This window comes from Meriones unguiculatus, chromosome 8 (assembly GCF_030254825.1).
Source record: "Meriones unguiculatus strain TT.TT164.6M chromosome 8, Bangor_MerUng_6.1, whole genome shotgun sequence".
Lineage (NCBI taxonomy): Eukaryota > Metazoa > Chordata > Mammalia > Rodentia > Muridae > Meriones > Meriones unguiculatus.
The window spans coordinates 78,988,130-79,010,717 of NC_083356.1; the positions used below are offsets into that span (position 1 = coordinate 78,988,130).

General features: G+C 39.6%; 1 protein-coding gene across 7 annotated transcripts in view; it reads left to right on the forward strand.

The window, feature by feature from the left end:
- Positions 1–355: 355 nt before the first annotated feature.
- Positions 356–22,588, forward strand: part of Rabgap1 (RAB GTPase activating protein 1) — a 126,505-nt gene continuing 104,272 nt past the window's right edge. The window contains exons 1-2 of one of the 7 annotated variants that reach the window (XM_060390060.1): positions 356–529; positions 14,985–15,161. The gene's annotated coding sequence lies outside the window, so the exon portion shown is untranslated. Of the gene's footprint in view, positions 530–8,887; positions 8,972–10,000; positions 10,079–14,984; positions 15,162–22,588 lie in introns of those variants that run through there. The other 6 variants (XM_060390065.1, XM_060390066.1, XM_060390064.1 and 3 more) reach the window with 6 other exon arrangements.

Below are 22,588 nucleotides of genomic sequence, written 5' to 3' on the forward strand. Positions count from 1 at the left end.
AGACCAGCTCTTCGACCCCCATCCCAGGGCAGGCTGTGGCCGATCCAGGTCCCCACGGGGGCTCCATTTTCAGGGACCCCGTACCCCAGTCCGGCTCTCCGGTTGCCTCCGAACTTACAGACCCGGGGGCAAGGCCACCATCTAGATCTGGCAATGCTAGGAGCTCCGGCCCCTCGGGGCTCCGGGAAGGGGGAGGGGCAGGCAACCCGAGCCAAAGGGGGACCCAACGGAACCGGAAGGGCAGCCCTGGCTGGACAAAGACAACTTCCAGGTCCCATGGTCATCTCCGCCAATCGGAATGCTCGGAGGACGACGGGCCCCCGAGAGGGACTTTCCGCGTTGTGGGCGGGGCGTGGGCCGAGGCCGGGAAGTCGGGCCGGCAGGGACGGCTCGGTGTGGTGCGCTCCGCGGCTGCCGCTCTTCGGTGGGAGGCGGGCCCCCGCGCTGTTCTCCGCGGCCGCGGTCACGCAGGGCTCCGGCCGGCCGCTACCTGCATGAGCCTGAACAGCCTGGCTGCGAGCAAGCCGTGGTAAGTCCCTCCCGCCCAGGGATGTGGACTCGCTGCGTGGGAGCCCGAAACGCAGAAAGCTGTTGGTCCCCCACCCCTGTGGATGTTGGTGTTTCCGAGGGATTCTTTCTTCTGTGTTTCCCCGAGCAGTCTCTTGCCTTCTGTAGCTTCGGGTACCCTGGCCGTTCACAAACTGTCCTGAGCCCGAATGCCTTTCTGGAGCACCAGAGCCAGCCACTCAGACGAAATTTCCTGTTGTCCAGTGTTTAGCGTGCTTTTTTGGATGAAGTTCATGCCCAGTCCCAACTATAGTTCTTGGTTGGCGAACGAATCATCCAGGTCCTCTTCCCGAAGAAAAAACCTGGATATCTTTCGGAATCCCCTTCGCTTTGCCAGTCCACTTCTTTATTGCGTTCTCTCCGTTTATTTCATTTACCCTTTGGGGGCGTTATTATTACGAAACATCCAAATAATCACCATTTTAATCATTTACCAAGCTTTAAGCTAAGTGCCTTTGTATTCCTGCTTTAACTCCCTATATTCTTTTGTGGATATACATTTTCCCCAACATCTGTTGAAAAGGTGGACCTTTTGCCCATTGAGGGGACTTGTTGAAAAATCAATTCCCTTTTTAAGAGTTTTTTTGCTGGGCTGTCTGCATTACGGTGATATATGTTTATCCATGTGTTAGTACCATACTGCTTTAATTACCGTGACTTTGCAGGCAGCTTTGCATTTATCAGGTGTGAATATTCCATCTTTATTCAAGACTGTTTTGGCTTTTCAAGATATTTTTCACTTCCATTTGAATTTGGTACCGGGAATTGAACCTCGGGCTTTCTTCGCGCTACGTTAATACTTTACTACCGAGCTACGTTCTGCAGCCCTACTTTCGTATTTATTTGAGGATTGACTTTTACCATTTCTTGGAAAAAGGCTTTTGGAAAGGGGGTTTTTATGGAATCTTTTGGTTGTTTTGGATTTCATTAAAATTTTTATGTTTTCCTGACCATAAACACAAGATGCCTCTTTCCTTAGGTCTGTATTAATTGCTTTCAGAAATGCTTTTTTTTTTTTTTTTAAGATTTATTCTTTCATTATGTATACCATGCTCTGCTTGCACAAACACCTGCACACCAGAAGAGGGCACTAGATCTCATCATAGATGGTTGTGAGCCACCGTGTGGGAATTGAATTGCTAGGAATTGAACTCAGGACGTTTGGAAGAACAGCCCAGTGCTCTTAGCCTCTGAGCCATCTCTGTTTTCTTTATTCTTGGTTCATTCACACATTTTTATCAAGGTTTGCTTCCTTAATTTTCTTTTCATACTACTTATTGCTGGTGCCTAAAAATTATTTTTTAAGAACACTGATTTTTCATGTGTTTGTATAACCGTTGCAGTTGATATATTAGTTCAGGTAGCCCTAGTGTGGCCTCATTTGGTTTTCTATAGGTCGACGTAGTCAATGAGCAAAAGTTACTTACTTCTTTATCAACAGGGTGCTTTTCCTTGCCTTGTTTACCAGTTCTGGCAATTAGTCCATTGTTGAACAGGGGTAGTAACTGTAAAGTGAAAGTGGACATCCTTGTTTTACTCCTGATTTTAAGAGGACATTTTTTTCTGCCTTAGGTTATTGAGTGTATGTTTCGCCAGTTTCTCACTTTCTGAGGCATGCTGTCATGAACAAATGCTGTCTCTGCATCAGTTGAGCTGCTCCTATGCCCCACTTGTATCCGTGTCTTCTTTTGATTGATTTTGTTGAACCACCTTCTATCCAGGAGTAGGCTCAATCCTATTTGGTCATGCTGAAATTATTTCAATATGCTTTTGGACTTAGTATGCTTATATTTTGTTGATTATTATTTTTATATCTAGTCTTCAGTGATATTTATCTCTATTTTGATTTACCTAGAATGCATTTGTCCGGTGTTGGTGTCAGCAATTGCTGGATGCACAGAATGTGTTAGGAAGCATTCATTCCTCAAATTTTCGCAAACATTTCAGGGAAAAAAAGTACTATTACTTCTTTCTTTACACATTTAGTAGACTTCACTGATTAGATTGTATGATGTGGGAACTTCCTGGCTGGGAAATTTTGATTGCTAAGTCAATAGCTGTACTTTATTGATTTTCCTGTTGAGCCAGTTTAGGTGAGTTGTGTGTTTCAAGGAACATGCCTGTTTCTTTTTTGCTAATTTTTTGATATATAATTATAATACTCTCATTTAAAAAAAAACCTCTATAATGTTGATAGTAATTTATCCCTAGTCTCATTTATCATACTTATTTGTATGTTATCTCTTTTCTTCATTAGTCTGACTAAAGGTTTGTTCGTTTTTGTTGGTCTTTTTTCAGAATTTTTGTTGATTTCTCTCTTGCTCTTTTCAACCTTTTAAAAATTTCTTGTTTAACTTTTCTTTGTTTTTTAAATTTTTGTGTTAGCTATGCTTCTGTGTTTTGTTTGTTTTGTTTTGAGACAGGGTCTCTTACTATAGCCTGGCTGGCCTCAGATTCACAGAGATTTAAGGCCAATCACCACAATGCCTACTTTACTTTGCGGCATATATAATATAATATAATATAAGTTATATAATAATATATAGTATCTATATTTTATAGATCCTTGAAGTGGAAGGATTAGGTTTTTTTGTTTTGTTTTGTTTTTTCATGACAGGGTTTTGTAGCCTTGGCTGTCCTGGACTTGATTTGTAGACCAGGCTGGCCTTGAACTCACAGAGATCCACCTGCCTCTGCCTCTGCTTCCCCTAATTCCTAGTGCTGGGACTAAAGGTATGTGCCACTACACCTGGCTAAGGTTTACGTTACTGATCTGAGTGCTTTGTTATTGTTGGTTCATTTCTTTCATTGTGTTTTTGTATTTTGAAAAGGAGTCTAGTCCAGATTAGCCTGATCTCACTATTTAGCCAAAGCTTTGTCTTGAATTTGTAATCCTCCAGCTTCTACTTTTGAAGTACTGGGATTACAAATATGTACCATCTACTTCACCACACCCACCTTTGATGTCTTGACTTAAAACTAAATTTCCTGATGACTGTCATAACTATAGCTCATAAATTTTAGTATGTATATCATATTTGTTTATTTCTAAGTATTTTATAATGCCTTTTGGCTTTCTTCTCTCACCAGATGGTTTTGTTTCTACATGTTTGTGAAGTTTTCAGTTTTCCTCTTTTTGTTCTAACTTCATCCTATTGAGAGAAGAGCCTTTATGTGGACTTAAATATATTGAGTCTTGTTTTGTGGTCTAAAATGTTGTCTCCTATTGACTCTCATATGTGCTTGCGAAGAATATGTATGTATTCTGTGGTTACTGTATGGGATAGTCCATACATGTATGTTAAATATAGTTATTTTTGTGATGTCCAATTCTCCACTTTGCTCTTCTTCCATATGGCTATTCTACCCACTGCTGAAAATATAATACTGTAATTGTTTGCTCTTAATTCTTCCTTCTTTCTTTCTTTTCCTTCCTTATTTATGTATTTATTTATTTTTGTTTAACGTGCGTTGGTGTGAGGGTATTAGTCCCCTTGGAACTGGAATTACAAATAGTTGCGAGCTGCTTTGTGGGTGCTGGGAATCAAACCCAGGTTCTTTGGAAGAGCAGACAATGCTCTTAACCACTGAGCCACCTCTCCAGCCCTTGCTTGTAATTCTTATTTTGGAAAGACTTATCTTGACTCATGGTTTCAGAGTTTTCAGTGCATCATGGCCACAAGGATGTGACAAAGCAGAGCAGCTAAGTAAAATGAATGCTTGATGTTTCTTCTTTTATCTCTTTCTCTCTTTTCCCCAGTATTGGGGATTGAACCCGGGGCCTTGTGCATGCCCCCTCTTTTTTTTTTTTTTTTTTTTTTTTGATCACTGGGGTGTAAGCACAGGCTACCTACCATTGTTTGACTCTCCATTTTTAACAGAACTTTTGGGAGTTTTAAGGGAATAGCATCTGTATTGTTTCCCTTTTACTCTATTTGGAACCTAAGATCAGGACATTCAAAAGCAACTGTATGGAGCAAAGTAGACAGCTACTGTGCATAAGCAGAGAGGATACAGGCGCACAGAAGATCCAGGAAAAAGTCTTACCTTAAGTTTATCCTGAAATCCAGCACAGAGAGAACTAAAATGTCAACCAGTCATCTAAAGATTAAAACTAGGCTGGAGAGGTGGCTCAGTGGTTAAGAGCACTGGCTCCTCTTCCAAAGGACTCAGGTTCAGTTGCCAGCAAAGAAGCTCCCAGCCATCTGTAGCTCAAGTTCCAGAATGTCTGACACCTTCTAGCCTATTAGGCTAACTAGGCACGAACAAGGTACATAGACAAACAATGCTGGTGAAAATAGCTATATACATTAAAACTAAAACCTCAGCAAGTAAGGGGAACGAGGGAGATTTTTATTTTTTTATAATCACTACATATGATTCAAATGTCTTAATTTTCAGTAACTTCGAAAGTCACAAAGCAGGGCTGGAGAAATCGCCCAGTTGTTAATTTAAGAGCACTTGCTGCTCTTGGAGAGGGCCCAGGGTCATGTCTCAGCACCTACATGGCAACTTATACAACTGTCTATAACTCTATGTGCTGGTTTCATGTCAACTTGACACAAGCTGGAGAGACTGGAGAGGAGGGAGCCTCAGTTGAGAAAATGCCTCCATAAGACTTGGGCTGTAGGCAAGCTTGTAGGGCATTTTCTTAATGAATGATTGCTATGAGAGGACCTGGCTCATTGTGGTGGGGGCCACTCTTGGGCTGGTAGCCTTGGGTTCTATAAGAAAGCAGGCCAAGCAAGCCATGGAAAACAAACCAGTAAGCAGTACCCCTCCATGGTCTCTGCCTCCAGGTTCCTGCCCTGTTGGGTTCCTGAGCTGACTTCCTTCGGTGATGGACAGTGAGGTGGAAGCATAAGGCAAATGAAGCCTTTGCTCCCCCATTGCTTTGGCCATGGTGTTCATTAGAGCAATAGTAACCCTAACTAGGACACTCCAGTTCCAGGGATCTGAGACCCTCTTCTTCCCTCTGCAGACACCACAGACACACATGCTGCACTCAACATTCATGCAGGCAAAACAAAAATACATAAAATAAAAGTAAGTAAATCTTTTCTTAGAAATATAAAAAAGTCATGAGGCATATAAAGAAACAGGAAAGTGTGACCCATTCAAAAGAAAAAAACTAAGTCCACAAATTCTCCCTAAGGAATCTCAGATATCTGATTTAATATTTAACTAAAAATATTATGGGGTGTTGTTGATCAAACTCAAAGACCCATGCATTTTAGCCACATCTGACAAAATCTTTGAAGCAACTATTTTGTGATTATTCAAAAAGTTGGAATCATGAATGAAGTCAAGAAAACAGTATATGTACAAAATGAGATTATCATGAGTGAGAAAGAAAGTATGAAAAGGAGCCAAAATAAAAATCTGGCTTTGAAAAGTACAACAATGGAAGTAAAATATTGGTTGATGGTGTTGGGTAGATGGCACACTCATTTGGTCAAGTGTTTACTGTTTGAGCAGAAGGACCCAAGTTCAATCCCAAGACCCCACACAAATAAGCCAGCCTTGGAGTGAATACCTGTAGTCCCAGTGCTGAGGAGGTAGAATCTGCTGGTCTGCTGAGTGCCAGTTTGATGGCCAACCTGTATCCTCAGGAAACTCCAGGCCAAAGAGACTCTGTCTCAAAAAAAAAAAAAAAAAAAAAAAAAAGGCAAGCTGTACATACATGTACTCTAGTACACACATGTACACTCCACACACACACAAATGATTGGAGGACTCTGAGACCGACTTGAGCAAGCCACAGAAAGTAATCAGGAAGCAGGAAAGTTTGGATGGGTGTATTTTAAATATCATAGTTCCTGCTTCCTCACAGTTAACTTTTTTGACCTTCTGCAGCCTCCAGACTCTTGCCTCCTGCTTTGCCTGAGTTTTCTCTTTCAAAAAACCCAAATATGATATTGTTACTGTCCTTTCAAATAATCAGCAGGACCTTTATGTTTCTATAGACTGAATTGCATTTTCCTTGTTTTAGCATTCCGAGATCTTACTATTCTGGCTCTTGCCTACCAAAGTTCTTTATAACAGCCCCAAATTCTCCTCATACACTCTACTCATACAATCTAAGGTTTCAAAGCCACCCACTGGTGAAAAAAAAAAAAAAGCATATTTAAAACCCCTAATTGGTTTTCTGTGAAGGATATAAGCTATTAAACGACATTAGTAGGCACTAAAATAGACTATATAAAGTCTATTTTTAGAAAAAGACTAGTTACATGATGAGACCTTGTCTCAAAACAGCAACAAAAAAACTGAAGGGACTGAGGATTTAGTTGAGGTGTAGAGAGCTTGCCTAGCAGACAAAAGCACCCTCTGTTTGATCCCTCACATGTAACACTGGGTATGTTGGTGGATGCCTGTAATCCAAAGCACTGGGAGGTAAAGTTAAAGGGACCCGAGGTCCACGGTCGCCTTCTGCTATATTGACAGGGGCTAGCTGGGAATGCACGAGACACAGAGAGCCTATACACAAGCTACTAATTTAATGCCGGCCTCCCATGCTGTGCCAAGTCAATACTGTATGCTAAACAATTTCCAAGGCACCTAATATCAGGGAATAAGAAGTGTAACACAACATCCTAATGCGATATGCATTAGTCCAGAATGTTTGACTCAAATCCATTGAACCTGCTGATTCAGCTTCTAGTTTGCAAAAATGTAGGGTGTAGAAGACAAACCCAATGACTTTTTGCAGACTTCTTGAAGCAAACATTCACATCCAGGAATTTTGTACTTTGGTTTTTAGTACAATCTGCAAAGAGCCATTCATCTTCAAATTGCACATTTTAAAAACACTCAAAGGGCATAACTAGATGCAACTAAAGATCTAATTTTAGAAGTAATAATAAATAAGGTAGGTATTGTTAATTGAAAAAAGATTATTAGACCGTATGTTATTCTAGTATTTGGGAGATGAAGGCAGGAGGATCAGGAATTTGAAGACAGCTTGGGTTACATGAGAGCCTGTGTCAAAAAAGACATCGGATTACTAAACTTGTCAACTGAAATGTTAACATTGGCAGTGAAAATGTGACATTCCTAATTTGTTTTAACTTGTTTTCTATTTTTTCTCCAAACATTCTACTGATTATGTAATAAAGTTTTATTTAAGAAAACTTAATTTACACATGTTTTTTGACTAATGAATCAAGAAACATATGAAAGTTGATCACCAAACTAGCAAACATTTTGTTAGGAGTGAATGAGGTTATACTCTCTTATATTATTTACATATATTAAAAATAGGTGTGTATAAGGAAAAAGGAAACATCACTCTTGTCTAACAGGAGTGGTAAGTGTTTTGTAAAGGATAAGACACAAAGGGAAACTGTAGCAGCAAAGCTGCAAAGCTTTTTTTTTTTTTTTAATTGCTTTTCTGGTACACGTTGTAAATGTGACTCACTAGGAAAAGAATGTACGTCATTCGAATGAAGAGTAAGTGGCTTTAGAGGTATGCTACTAAGGCTTGTGTAGTAGCAGAGCCTGGCCTAGTGGCAAAGACCTGCAATCCCAGCTACTCACGGGGGTCAAGACAGGAGAATGAACGGTTCAAATTTGGCTTGACTGCTCTACAAAGTGAGTTTAAGGCAGCTGAGAATAATTTAGTGAGACCCTATCTCAAAATGAATAATAAGCAAGTCTGGGATATAGCTGCGTGGTAAGTGCATGAGGTCCTAGATTCAGTCCTTAGTAACAAGAACTTTTAAAAACTTGCACAACACCCGTTTTCTTCTCAGCTACAGTGTGTGTGTGTGTATTCATTCCGGACAGGAACTTTAAACTTTGCTTTATTGCTGTTGCTTTGTATTAAACTTGTAACGCCTTTTCAAATAAAATTCTCATCTTCGAGTCACAGACTGAAACAATCTCATTCATTAGTTTCGTCAGTACCGGAAACCGGGTACCTGTAGGGAGTGTGATTTGTAGATCGGATTCTGTCCCGTAATCTGCACAAGTTTGGGGTGAAGCTGAACTGAGAGACATGTTTTTATTTTCTCTCACAATTCCCGGCTCTGTGCGCCTCAGTAATGTTGGGGGAGTTTAGTCGGCGTTACGAGCTGCCGTGCGAACTGGACTTGCTCCAGAAAAGTAGAGACATAGTTGCCTCCGCGCCCTCCGGCCCTAGTTGGGCCGCTGTCGCAGAGGGGCCGAGGCTGAGCCCTGTGCGCAAGCGCACATCCTCCGGCAGGCTCCCGGCCGGGGTGGGGCTGCGGGAAGGAAGCTCCGCCTCGCGGGAGGACGCGCGGCCTATGAGGTGGGGCGGGAGGCGGGCCGGAGGGCGGAAGGAGCCGCTTCACGTGAGCAGGGGGCGGGGAGGCGGGGGTAGGGCGGCGGGGAGGCCCAGGCGGCGGAGCCTCCCGGACGGCGCTCGGCGGCAGCAGGTCGGGTACGGTCGCCGTTCCCCTCCTCGCCCTGGTCTCCCCACCCCCGGGGGCGGGGTATCCTCTCGCCACCCCGGCTGGACTCCAGCTGCCTTCTCTTCCCGCCGGGTGGGGTCAGGCCGGGGGTGGCTGGGGGCTCTCTCGACGGGCCGAGTTCTGAGGGGAGCAAAGATTGGGTGTGGGGGAGCGGCCACAGAGGGGCAGGTGGCGCATGCGCGGGCCCTAACTCCCCCCCCCTCCCTGCCCCCAGGAGCCCCTGCCCAAACCGGTTCCCCCTGTCTGGGTGGGTGTCTCTCTTCAAGCCCTGCAACTGCTGCCTTGTGCTAGGTCTTTCCCTCCCAGCAAAGCCGGTTTCTCTTCACTTTTGTGTTTTTGTCTCGGTCTTGTGGAGATCTGCCGATGTCCGCTGCCTCAGTTTCTCCCGTTGTCCACTAGGCCGTTGTGTGTGTGACTGAGGTTGGCTTGGGCCTCGGGTTGGCTTCCTTGGCTGATCCTAATTTGAAAGACTTACTCTCAGTGTCGCTTCGCTTTCTCTTACGGGTGTTTTCTGCCTGGTTCTCTTAACCTGCAATTAAAGTGTCTGTCTTTGGCATCGCACCTTTCTGTCTACATGAAACCCCTGCCTGCTCCTGCCTTGTATCTTTATTTTCAGCACCATTCAGGGTTATGTGAGTCCGCCCAAAGGCTTTCCCCAGCCTTCAGTGGGGTGCGCTGTCCATTCCCTGGTAGTAGTCAGGTCCACAGTCTCCTAAAACCCAGATTTGTAGTCTGCACCTGCTCTTGCAAGCATATCTGTGGTGCCCTCAGGATCCACTTATCCTGGAAGCAAATGTCCTACACAGACTGTTAAAACTGGCCATGCTCGCCGGGCTCCTTTTAAAACTGTGCTTGTATTTAAGATTTGGGGTCGGGTTTCAGTGTATTTGATATTTTCATTTAGATCAACACCTGTACTTACAGTCTTGTGAATAGAAAGTGATGTAAGAATGTGGTCTTCCAGCTGCTTTGTTTGTTTAGGCAGAGAAACAATGGAAGGTAGTGAAACTGTCAAACTGAAAAGTCTTTCGGAAAAAAGCTTGGTGCCAAGGAAGTGCAAATATAACTTTTTTAATGTAAGTGAAGGACCTGTTGTCTTAATCTGTATCTACATATAGTACTATAGATTATATTGTATATTGAAGGTTTAACCAACCTTGCTTAGGGAATGAAAGTGAACACAGAATGGAATTATTTATGATCTTCCTTTAAAGGTCAGAATTTGAATTAAAATTTGAATGCATGGTTGATTTGTATGTATGTAAATTTTAGTTCACACGTCATGCTTTGGCTGACGTAGGATCATAAGTTCAACGCCAGCCTGGGCTATATAGCAAGACCCTGTCTCAAAGAACAACAAACAGAAACTAAAATTTACATGTTTAATATAAACATATAGATCAGTTTCATGAATAAAGTTGTCATATTGCTATGTTGTGGTATATTTTTCCAGTTTCTTCAACTGTGTTGTGTGTGTGTGTGTGTGTGTGTGTCTGTATCTATGTCTATGTCTACATGGCATAGAGATATGCCATGTAATTCTGTGATCTACCACCAAGGCACATTGCACTGCCAACCTTGCTTTGCTTTTTAAACTCAGTTTACAGTTAACTTAGTGGTCTTAATAAGCTATGTCTTTGGGAACTTAATTTATCAAGTATGTGAATTTTACAAGTAATTAGCAACATAGCACGACTCAACATAGGATTTTTCCCTTTTCTTCTGTGTACTGAAATGTATGGTACACATTAGCCACATAACAGGCATGATTTTCCAAAATAACTGAAGTTTCAGTCATTTTCTTTTATTTAGTAAATATCCAGCTAGATAAATCCTACTATGAAAATTAATTTCATAGTAATTGTTTTAACAAGTCACTTTCAAGGATTTAGTTTGTTTGAATCATAGCCAATGTTGAGTTTCTTCATGAAAACACTGTTGTCCTAATGCTCTGACATAGGCTGCCTATAATTATCTTTGCAACTTCCAAGGTTGTCAGATATCATTAGACTTCTTTAGCAAGTGAATAAATAAATAAACATTCAATATTTTCTTAGAACTAGAACTCTTATGTACTTTCAGGTCCTTGTTTAACCATGTATCTAAATCATTTTGGTATCTTATATGTATTTTTAAAACCAGTTTTTTTATAGTAAGATCCTAAGAAAAGAAGGTCCAAAGATAAGGAATATCCTGCCTTACCTACAGTTGCTTAGGAATATTTTCTTGTTTTTGTTTCTTCACAACTGGTTACTTGGCCATTCTTCTCCACTTTCATCCTTTCCTGGTATTGTTAGTGTTTAAAAGACATGTAAGCAAACAATATTGGATGGGTATTTACACTTAAGACTGCAGCTATTGTTATTGTCTCTTAACAGTCTTGTTTCTCTTCATGTGCCAAAATTGACCAAATTTGTGCAAGTAATGAACATGTGTTTTTATAGAGTTTGGCCTGGAAGTTTCCCATCTCTTTCTAAGTTGACCATAATACTCTGAATATTGTACTCTGAGTTTTGTAAGGCCTGTGTAACCCACCCTTTCTTTTAGTCACTAAAAAGTAAAATAAAACCCTAATTCTGCCTTTAAATTCATGATTGATGCTAAATAGTATTATCTTGGCAGAAAAATATGAAAATATATTTTAATTGTTTGGCTATATTGCAAAACTTAGAGGTTTGAACTTCCCCAAGAACCCAATGCATAATTGTTAAGAGTTTCTGGTTAAGACCATATCAGCTCAGCATCTACATCATAAGCCAGTATATAGGTTCTAGGAATCTTTGTGGCAGTAATTTTTTTTCTCTATAGCTCTACAGCAAAATATTTTTGAGGTTAGGTTAGCCTGGGCTAGTCATCCTACTGTTGCCTGCTGGAAGTATGGAAACACAGTTCATTGGTAGCTTGTGTTGGACTTTTTATGGTCTATTAACTGAGTTTCTGTGAGAAATTTAATGTACTGTTACTCAAAGTTTAACAGTCACTTGGTTTTGAACTTTCTCTTCCCATTTTTCATTGTCCATTTCAGTAATTATACCCATACTGTACAGTCTTGATCTGTTTCTTCTAAGGGTGCATCTTGTACCACTTAAAAGAAGTGTTATGCAGACTGAGAATGGGGTTTTGTTGTTGCTATTGTTTTGAGAGAATGGGGTTCTGTTGTTGCTATTGTTTTTAGACATGGTCTCCCTTTGTAGCCCTGGCTGTCCTGGAACCCAGCTATCCACCTGCCTCTACCTCCCAAAGTGCTGAGATTTAAGAGTGTGAGCCACTCTGCCCTACTCAACTCTGAGAATGTTTGAAGTATAGTAAGTAGAGTGAATTAAATGTACAGTGTTGATGAAAATAGCCAATGATTTTAATATTTTGAAATGAGCTCTGTGCCTGTAAAGGTATCCTGGTGAGTAAACTGTTTCTGGCAATAGGAAGTTCGGACATGTGATGCAAATCTTTTGCTATGACAGGATCTTCTGTGTCTAGACTTCTCATTACTTGCAAAAGCAACATTTTACTGTAGTGAGTTACCTGTTGCATCCTCTGTGTATTCAGGTAAAAGCTGTTATCTGTCTAACCTCAAAAAGGTAATGCTTAACCAGTCTTCTGTTTGCAATATTCTGATTTTGGCTTTAAGAAATGGTCTTTTTCAGATAGATTTAAAACATGTATGGAACTTAAATATTTGTAAATTTTGTATCTTCTTGCATAAATGCTGATAGAGTGTGAGATACTAATGAACCGCCTCCCCTGAACTTGGTACACTTCCTTAATGTTCCTCTATCCCTTGTCAGTATTGACCAGGCCTCTAGCAAACATTTTTTGTCTGCTCTCAACATTTTCCTCTGAAAAAAACAAGTTACAAAAAAGAGAAAATACTACTGCATTTCTCTTCGGTTTTAGTTTTTTACTGAATATTTGTTTGCTTGACATTAAGTTTATGAAGAGTGAAAAGGGGTGAATAATCACACTTTCCAGATCTCAAGTATAGTAGGTGGATATTCTAAATGGAACAGATTCATTTTTCCAAACTATGTATGAGGAGGGTTTATGGTCACTAATTTCTTAAAAAGATGAAAAAAATCTTTGAAAGACCTTACAATACTTTATAGCATTCATTTTTTTAATTATGTAATGCTAATGTAAGTTATGTGTCCAAGATCTGCTCAGAAAAGAAAAAAAAATTAAAAAGTATGCTATCAGGGTTTGGAAGAATAAAATGAATGACCTTGACAATAAGCAGTAGTAATTCATTGATAGTAAGCTAATTTTCCTATTGTTTCTGGTAGTTTCTATTGTGAAATGGCTTTTAGATAGCTATTTAAATATTTTGTTTTAGAGATACTGCTTTGAAGTGGCATGAAGCCAGCATAAAGAGTTTTATAGGGAAGAAAAATAGTTCACCGAAGTAGCCATAGGAACATAAGACCATTTTCAGCCTTTTATGTTTTCGGTATCAGCATTTTACATTCAGTTAATCAACACTGGTAAAAGAATTGTTTCATGACGCTTCTCTTCTTACTCCTGTTTGTATCAACCTATCCTGGAAGGAGTATTAACTTTGTGACCAGAAAGACATGGACACCCCAAGGTCTTAGACTCAATTTACTATTTGATTGGAGATAAAGCTACTCAATAAATTTAAGGTTTGGTTTCTTCATTGATTAAAATGAACCTACTTACTAGCTCATGGGTTATTGCACTTGATGTTTTTCTCCTTTCTTAGAAAAGTAATAAAATAGTAGGAGCCAATTTCCTCATTATACATAACTGAGTATGTAAAATTTAAATTTTTTAAACCTATTACTACATTATTACCTTTAGGTAAATAAAAAGCTTGATTACCCATGAGAAAATGAAAAATAACTGAAAACATTTACTTTCTGTAGACATTTTACTATACTCATTTTGTAAGGGCTTTGCTTGAATCCCTGCCTGGTCCCTACAGAGGCTGGAAGAGGGTGTCACAGCCCGTGAAACAGGAGTTACAGGGAATGTGAGTGTTCATGTGATGCTGGGATCCGAAACCAAGTCCTCTGTAAGAACAAGTGCTCTTAGCTGCTGAGCCTTTTCTCCAGCCCCTCATTTATTAATTTTCAGGGTTTTAACCTGGGTGATATGGATAAACATGTATTTATACGAATATATATGTATATATGTGACTTGTGATTGAGCCTTTAAACAAAATCCTTTTTTAAAAAAAAAAAGTGATCCATGCCTTCTACAACACTGATCAGCCTTGACGTTATCCTGCATAAATGAAGCCATATTGAAAATGACAGATATTCTGTAATCTTGTTGCTTAAAAGGTATCCAAGAGTACAACAGTCCTGGTGACAGAAGGTAGAATGATGGCTTCAAAAGACAGGAGATGGGAGAAATCCTAGATGGTGGTGGTGTGGAAGCTTAGTGCCACAGAACCTAACACTTAACCATGTCTAAAGGGGTGAAGTTTTGTCCCAACTGCTTGACTGTGAGGTAGAAAGATTGCAACTTGTGGAACGTTTGAAAGAAAGCTTTCTCATAATTTGTTGAAGAGTGACTTACATAAGCTAGCTTTTCTAAATTTTTTTGTTGTTGTTTTGGTTTTTTTTTTTTTTTTTTTTTTGCTTTTCTGATTTTTAATTTCAAGTATAACCACAATAATTTTCTTTTGTTGTTTTGGCTTTAAAAGTTAAGCTGCAATTAATCAGAAGGCTTACTTTCACATGATTCCATTACCTCACTAATACAATTCAAATCAGCAGCCCAAGTTAAGAGTAAGATTTAAAAACAAAGCCATGTCTATTGTTTAGAAATTACTGGTGGAAAATAATCTATATTTTTAAAGACATGGTGGGATTCATTGAATTTATAAATCTGTCCCATCCTCTTCAGGGTGTAGGCTATGAGAAATTCATGTGAAAACTAGTGCAGGGAAAAAAAGTTTAAAATTGACAGAAGAGAAGCTCTGAAACTAATCTGTATTCCCATATTCTCCTTTAATTTTAGCAGTGAGGATCAAACACAGAGCTTCACACATGTGAAGCTTGTGCTCTGCCACTGAGCCCCACCATAGAGCCTTATTTTTTTCTTTGGTGGCGGGGGAAGGATCGCACATGTACCTGTGGAAGCTGGAGGTGGACGCTGGGGGTTGTCCTCAGTTGCTTTCTGCATTCATTTTTTGAGGTAGGTTCTTTTGCTGAATCTGAAGCTCATCAGTTTAGTTACCTGGTCAGTGAGCTTTAGTGTTCTTCCTGACCTACACCCTAGTGCTGGATTTATGGGCACATGCTACATTGCCTGGCTTCTTTTCTTTAAAGTGGGTCCTAAGGATCTGAACTCAGGTCCTCTTGACTGTCATGGCAATAGTGACTTTTGCTGCTGATCCAACTCCTCCGTACTCAATTTACTTTAAAAGATGCTAACCCTGTGGAAATTGGCCTGCTGTTGCATCTTTGAGTCTTGTTCTGTTACTTCCTGTTCTTGTTCCTTAACTGAAAGTAATATTAACCAGAGCTGAATTTTAGGACACAACTGAGCAGCACAGAGGACAGGATGGAATAAGCAAAGAATGGAGCTAGGGATACCAAGGAGTGAGACACAGCTCAGAAAAGAGCAGAAGCACCTTGATGCTTGGGTTAACAGTTTCATAATTTCTCTGTGAAGTAAAGCAAGTTACCCAGCCTTTCTTAGCTTGGGTTGTCATACAAATTTAATACTCTTCTGGCAAGGTTAATGTGGCACACTGGCAATAATGTGTTCAAATCTTCCACATTGGCCCTAAAACTGACACTCAGCAATTAATACATATTTCTTTTTAGATATGATTTTTAAAGCATCCTCCTCCTTAAGATTCCAAAACACTATATTCATTTGCTTACTGAGAAACACAGTTTACTTAGTGAGCAGTGCAAAATGGTGGGGAGTAGAAAGCAAGTGATGAGTGTATTTGGTCCAAAGGAATTGCTTGGTAGGTTTTGAGACTCAGTGTTGTTTAGTTTTCTTGGCCATGACACTTGGAGTTTGGATGGAGTTAGAGATGTTCAAGGGTAATAGCTGGTGTAATTGTCATATTTCATTAATCCCTCAGCCTGGAGGCTGAGACAAGAGAACTAAGATTTTAAGGCCAGGTAGTGCTGGCTATAAAATGAGATTTTTTTTTTTTCCTCAAAAGAATGTGCTGTTATTAGATTTGGGTTCTTATTAGTTTTCTTAACTATGTTTCCAAGTACTAGCATATAGTGTAGCACATTGGTCACTTGTCTTTCTATTACTGTACGTTACCATTACATTCATGCTATTGCATGAATTGTCCCCCGTGTCTTTGCAGGGCAGGGGAGTAGTTCAAAGACCCTACCAATGCTAAAATGGTGTATTTGCATATAATCTGGACACCCTTGCATATCTCACATACTTTAACTCATCTCTTAGAATACGTGATACTGTGTAACTTTTTGTTTGTTGTGCTATACTGTTTAGGTTCTCTGAGGGAAAGTACATGTTGCGTGTAGATGTAATTTATATATATAAACACACACATATTTTGATACTCAGTTGATTGCATAGGTAAGGAATTAGGAACACATGTGTGTGGAGACCTGTATATGCTGTATATCAACCATTCAACTTTACTGAGCACTTACAGTAAGCAAGCATATGAAGAAAATATTAATAAAACATAGAATCCTTGACCACAAATAGTTCTCAGTATACTAAGTTGTGACCATGTATTTCCAGTTTATAGCATGGTGGTTTATAGTTAATATTTACTTATTACATAATATATACCATAATTATTCTGATAAACTTAAAAGCAAAAAAAAAGTTAGAAAGCCTAGCATTAGTGAACATTTCAGAAGGAGGATGGAAGTACTGCTTAACTATGTCACTAATTTTATTGGAGGGGAAAAAACTTGCTGAGGGAATAGAAGCACATTTCTCACTTAGGAATCACCATATACAAAGGCTTAAAAGCCTAAAAGTGAACTATTTGGAGGATTATGTGGTATGATTTGATAAGATTAAAAATGATAGCTGGGCTCAAGATTTTGAAGACTTAAGTGATTCAAAGAATTAGGGTTTCATTTGATATTCTTTCCATTTAAAATTTCTTTGTAATTTTTAAAATCATTTTTATGTATATGGATGTTTGGCCTGCATGTATGCTTGTGTAGGTGACGTTTAAAAAACTATTTTAATGGGGTTCTTATATCTCTTCCTTCTCCACCCAGAACACTTCCAACACCCCATCACCAGATAGGAGAGAAAGGTTAGTGGGGAGTGGGGTCATAGTTCTCTTTAGCTACTTCCTGCTGGTTGGGGTTGTTGGGTTCTTTGGGGCAAGTCCAATCTTTGTTTCAGGATATCTCCAACTTCTCTTCAAACTACAACAGGAGCAACAGTGGGGAATAGCAACAGCTGCTTTCTTTCTTGGAGCACCCCTCTTTCTCCTGGCTCTGACATTTATTCCGTCTCCAGAGTCCTCAGAATTAAACTCTCTGAAGCTAGCAAAGATCACGCCCTTCTCAGCAGCAAATAGCCTGCTGCTATGGACATTCTAAAGCAGTGCCATATCCAACACGTGGGATTAAAACAAAAATATGTTTATGAACATAACCGAGTTTTTTTTTTAAGACACCAAAAGTTCCACTACATACATATGTGCTACATACATGCCATAGAAGCCAGAAGAGGGTATCAGATCCTCTAAAACTACAGTTATAAACAGTTGTGAGTCATCAGATTAGTACTGGGAATTGATACTGGGGTCCCCTGAAAGAACAGTTAATATTCTTAACCACTGAGCTGTCTCTCCAGCCCCCTTTTAATTATAATCTATTTTTCATTAGAGAATTTAAGTATCATCTTAAACTCCAGGGTGTCTTTTTGCATCACAATTAAACATGTCAAAGGAGAAGCCATTATTTTATTTTGTGTGTATTGGTGTTTTGTTTCCATGCAAGATGGGTGCCTGCAGAAGCCAGAAGAGGGCATCAGATTCCTTAGAACTGGAGTTGAAGATGGTTGTGAGCCACCCAGTGGGTGATAGGAACCAAATCCAGTTCCTCTGGAATAGCAGTCAGTGCTCTTAACTACTGAGCCATTTCTCCAGCCTCCAACCAACTCTGATTGATTGATTCATCTGCTTATTTTATGCATGCATGAGAAGGCCAGAGGACTTGTTTGTAGGGTCTGTTCTCTGATTCTACCTTGTAGGTTCCTGAAATTAAACCCAAGTCCTTAGTGTTGGCAGTAAGTACCTTAAACGCTGACCCATCTCGCCAGTCCTCATTCTGTTTTCATTCAGTCATTAACAGAGACCTTGAGGAAGGTGGATAAGAATTGGCTATAGAATCATGTATAATATTTAGAAATTCTGTAAGGAATTAGTAGAATTTACAGCAACAGTTTTCAACCTGTGACCCCTTTAGAGGTTGGACAACCCTTTCACAGAGGACACCTAAGACCGTCAGAAAACGCAGGTATTTATATTACAATTCATAACAATAGCAAGATTACAGTTATGAAGTAGCAACATATTTTATGGCTGGTCGTTACCACCGCATGAGGAACTATATTAAAGGGTCACAGCATTAGCAGGGTTGAGAACCATTGCCGAAGAGAGTGACTTTGAAGAAGGATAGATGGAGGAGGATATAGTTACTGCTAAAATTCATTAGAACTCCAAGGAATAGTAAGAAAATAATAAAGTTTTGTTTCTCTTGGATCTGTGGTTAATTAGAATAGAGAAAAATAGGAGGAATATCTTGTTTGAGACATGGAGGTTGAATGACTTGGTTTGAAATGATATAGGGCATTATAGTAGAGGCCTGCCAGGTAATAACCCCTGTCAGATATACCAAGCAGTATACGGCAGTACAATTGTTTGTTTACCAGTCCATTTTCTTTGTATCTACCTGGCAAATTTAAATGCTATGTCTTGTTTCTTCCTGTAGGCACATGGCACAAATCAGATACTTGATATTGAATAGAAAAAAACTAGGCAGGCTACAGAGATGGCTCAGGGGTTAAGAGCAGGGGCTGCTCTTCCAGATGAGTTTAGTTCCCAGCAACCACATCTAAAATGAAATCTGGTGCCCTCTTCTGTCATGCAGGTGTACAGGCAAACACCACACATTGTATACATAATAAATAAATAAATCTAAAAAAAAAAAGACAAGAAAAACTATAACAGAAATGTGTATGTGAAACTCGGAGAAAAGATAGTGCTAGGATAGTATTAGTGTAGAAAGGTATAGCCTTGTTAGCTGATGAAATAGCCAAGGGAAAGAGGGAGAGGGTGGACTGTCCAGTACAGGCAGAAAGAAAGCAATATAAATGGGTGAATAATAGGCAGGTAGGAAGCAAAGCTGAAGTAATAGTCAGAACAAGTAAATATTTATTTCCTTTGGGCTTTGAAATTTTGCATTATGGATAGGTTTTTTTGTTTGGTTGGTTGGCTTTTTGGCTTGGTTTGATTTTGTGTATTTGGTTTTTGGTTTTTCCAGACAAGGTTTCTCTATGTAGCCCTGGATGTCCTGGAACTCACTCTGTAGAACAGGCTGGTCTTGAGCACAGAAATCTGCCTGCCTCTGTTTCCTGAGTGCTGGGATTAAAGGCATCCACCACCACCACTTAGAGCATTATGGATACTCTTGTTTTATGATTTTTTTAAAAGATTTATTGTTAGTGTATGTGTATGGTTGTTTTGTTTATATGTATGTCTGTGTACCTTGTGAGTGCCTGAGGCCCTGGAGGCCAAAAGAGGGCATCAGATACCCTGGAACTGAAGTTATAGATGATTGTTGGCTACCATATGAGTGTTGGAAGCTGAACCTGGGACCTCTGCAGGAGGAGAAAATGCCCTTAACCTCTGAGCCATCTCTCCTGCCCCTTGGGATAGTTTTTGTTTGTTTGTGTAGCCCTGGCTATCCTGGAACTTGCTTTGTAGTCCAGGCTGGCCTTGCCTCTGCCTCCCAAGTGCAGGGTTTAAAGGTATGCACCAGAATTCCTGACATCTGTGCATAGTTTTTTTGTTTTGTTTTGTTTGTTTGTTTGTTTTAAGTGGGAATTTAATGAGAGTTAGCACAAGGGAAAAAAGTTAGGGAGTGTTGCCTTTTAATTTTTGTTGTTGCGTGTTTGGGGAGGTGGAATCTTGATATGTTATCCATGTTGGTTCATACCCTGCACTTAGGCTGTCCTCTGCCTAGGCCTCCTGAGTAACTGGGATTTTTGCATGTGCCATCATGCCTAGCTAAGAAGTCAGGGTTTTGTTTGATTTTTATGACAGGGTCTTACTGTGTAGCACTGGCTGTACACTTACTGTGTAGCACTGGCTCATTATGTAGACCAGGCTGGCTTCAAAGTTACAGAGATCCACTTGCATCTGCCTCCCGAGTGCAGGGATTAAAGGTATGTACCTCCATCCCTGGCTACAAATATGTTCACTGTTAATGGATTATATTAAATTTAGTAACTAGAAACAATACAAATATTTAATAGTACTACTTTCCATTTCAGTACACATTAATGGGTTCTATAAGAGATTGAGAATGCATATGCATCTTCATTCAGCATGAATCAGATACATTTAAAATAATTTTGTTTGTGAGTGGAGGGAAGACATGGGGTGGTTATGCACACATGTTGCATGCACAGGCATGCATGCATGCATGCTACAATGCATGTTGAAGTCAGAGGACAACTCCTGGGAGTTGATTGGTTTCTTCCACTGTTTGGGTTCTGAGAATAGAACTCAGGAATTCAGGTAACTAGGCTTAATGTCAAATGCCTTTACCCATTGAACCATTTCACTTGCCCTGTGGTGCTGCTTTTTTTTTTTTTTTTTTTTTTCGGTGATCTTTGCAGAAGCTCATACTTAAATATAAAATTGTCACTTAATATCACATAGCACTGTATTTAGGCAAAAAGTTTATGAAGAGTTTTGATGTTGTTCCCCTCCCAATTTTTTTTTCTTTTTTTTTGTAAGACAAAAGACTCAACATGTAGCCCAGGCTGTCCTTGAATTTGCCAGTGTTCCTATTTCAACCTCTGAGTGCTAGAACTAGATAGATAAATCTACCTGTCTGCCTGCTTTCCTTCCTTTCTTCCATCCTTTCCTTCCTTCCTTCTATTTTTTTTTAAACTTTTGTAAGACAGAGTCCTACATTCCCCACCAAATTTGAACTTTTAATAATCCTGCTTTAGTCTTCTAAGTGCTGGGAATACTGGCATGTACCATCATACCTGGCCTGGTGGAGACTATTTCAGTCAAAAACCTCTGGTGGCCTTTTTTCTGTTAGTAAGATAAAATTAATGAAAAGTTAGATGATATTAAAAAAAAACAAAATTTGGACTTTGAAATATGTAGAAGTGTGCATAAGTGTTAGAAATTACCTTTCACCTCAGGTGACTTTATCTTGTATTTATTATCTTTTTAGCTTTTTGGTTTTGTTTTGAAACAGTCTCACAATGTAGCCTTAGCTGGCTGGCCTTGAGCTCACTAATGTAGACCAGATTGGCTTTGAACTCATAGAGATCCAACTGCTTATGCCTTCCCAGTACTGGGATTAAAGGAATGCACCACCATACCTGGCCTGATTTCATTAAATGTAAAAACGGAAACATCCAGAGTTCTTTTTACCAACATGGGGCTCTGGGTAACATGTTTGAATTTCATCACTCTTGTGAAAGAAAGAGACAGTCTTTTTGTATCTACCAAACACCAAGGTGTTCGTGTGTATATTACATAAAGATGGGAGGCCTGGGCCTGTGGTTCTGTTCATAATGTGCTTGTGTGGCATGTGTGCAGACCAGGATTTGATCCCCAACACTTCATAAGCTAGGTGTGCTAACACCACCTGTAATCCTAAGAGGTCACAGTTATTCTCAGCTACAAAGTGAGTTAGAGGCCATCCTGAGCAACATAGGACTCTCTTACTGTCCTCACCCCCAAAGTGCTGACATTCTTTCCTCTGTAAGTAGGATACATTTTACTCTGTTCTATAAAAACAGAATTTTTCTCTTCAAAGTATTCCTTTATATTTGCTTTATTTAGATTAAGATATATTACAACGTGTAATTAGGAAATTATGTATTTTGCTCTTGTAATATGTTTCCTAAATTGAATTCAGTTAGCTAATATCTAAGTGTTTTTTTTATTTTAAAAAGCCTTACTATTTGAGTGCATATAACATTCTGTATGTATTAAGTATTTTGAGTGTATATATCCACATAAAGCCCATAGTAAGTTTATAGTAGCTCTATGAAAACAAGTATTGTATCATTTTCTGTTACAGAAACTGTATAACTGGCCTGAACAATTAAGTAATAGTATAACCAGTGTACTAGCACATAGTATAACTGGTGTGGGATAAGGTTTTTCTATTTGTTTTGGTGCTAGGGGATCAGATTCTGCACCTCTCACCTGCTATGAATGTGATGTTCCTCTAAGCCAAAACCCTAACCCTAGGTTTAGTATCCTAATTTGGTTTGTTTCCTAACTTCAAATTGCATGCTTCACTGTCACAAATAAGAACAGTATTCAGAAGGTCATAGGTTTTAGGCAAGCCTGGATTATATAACAAGACCTATCTCCATCCTTCCTACATATC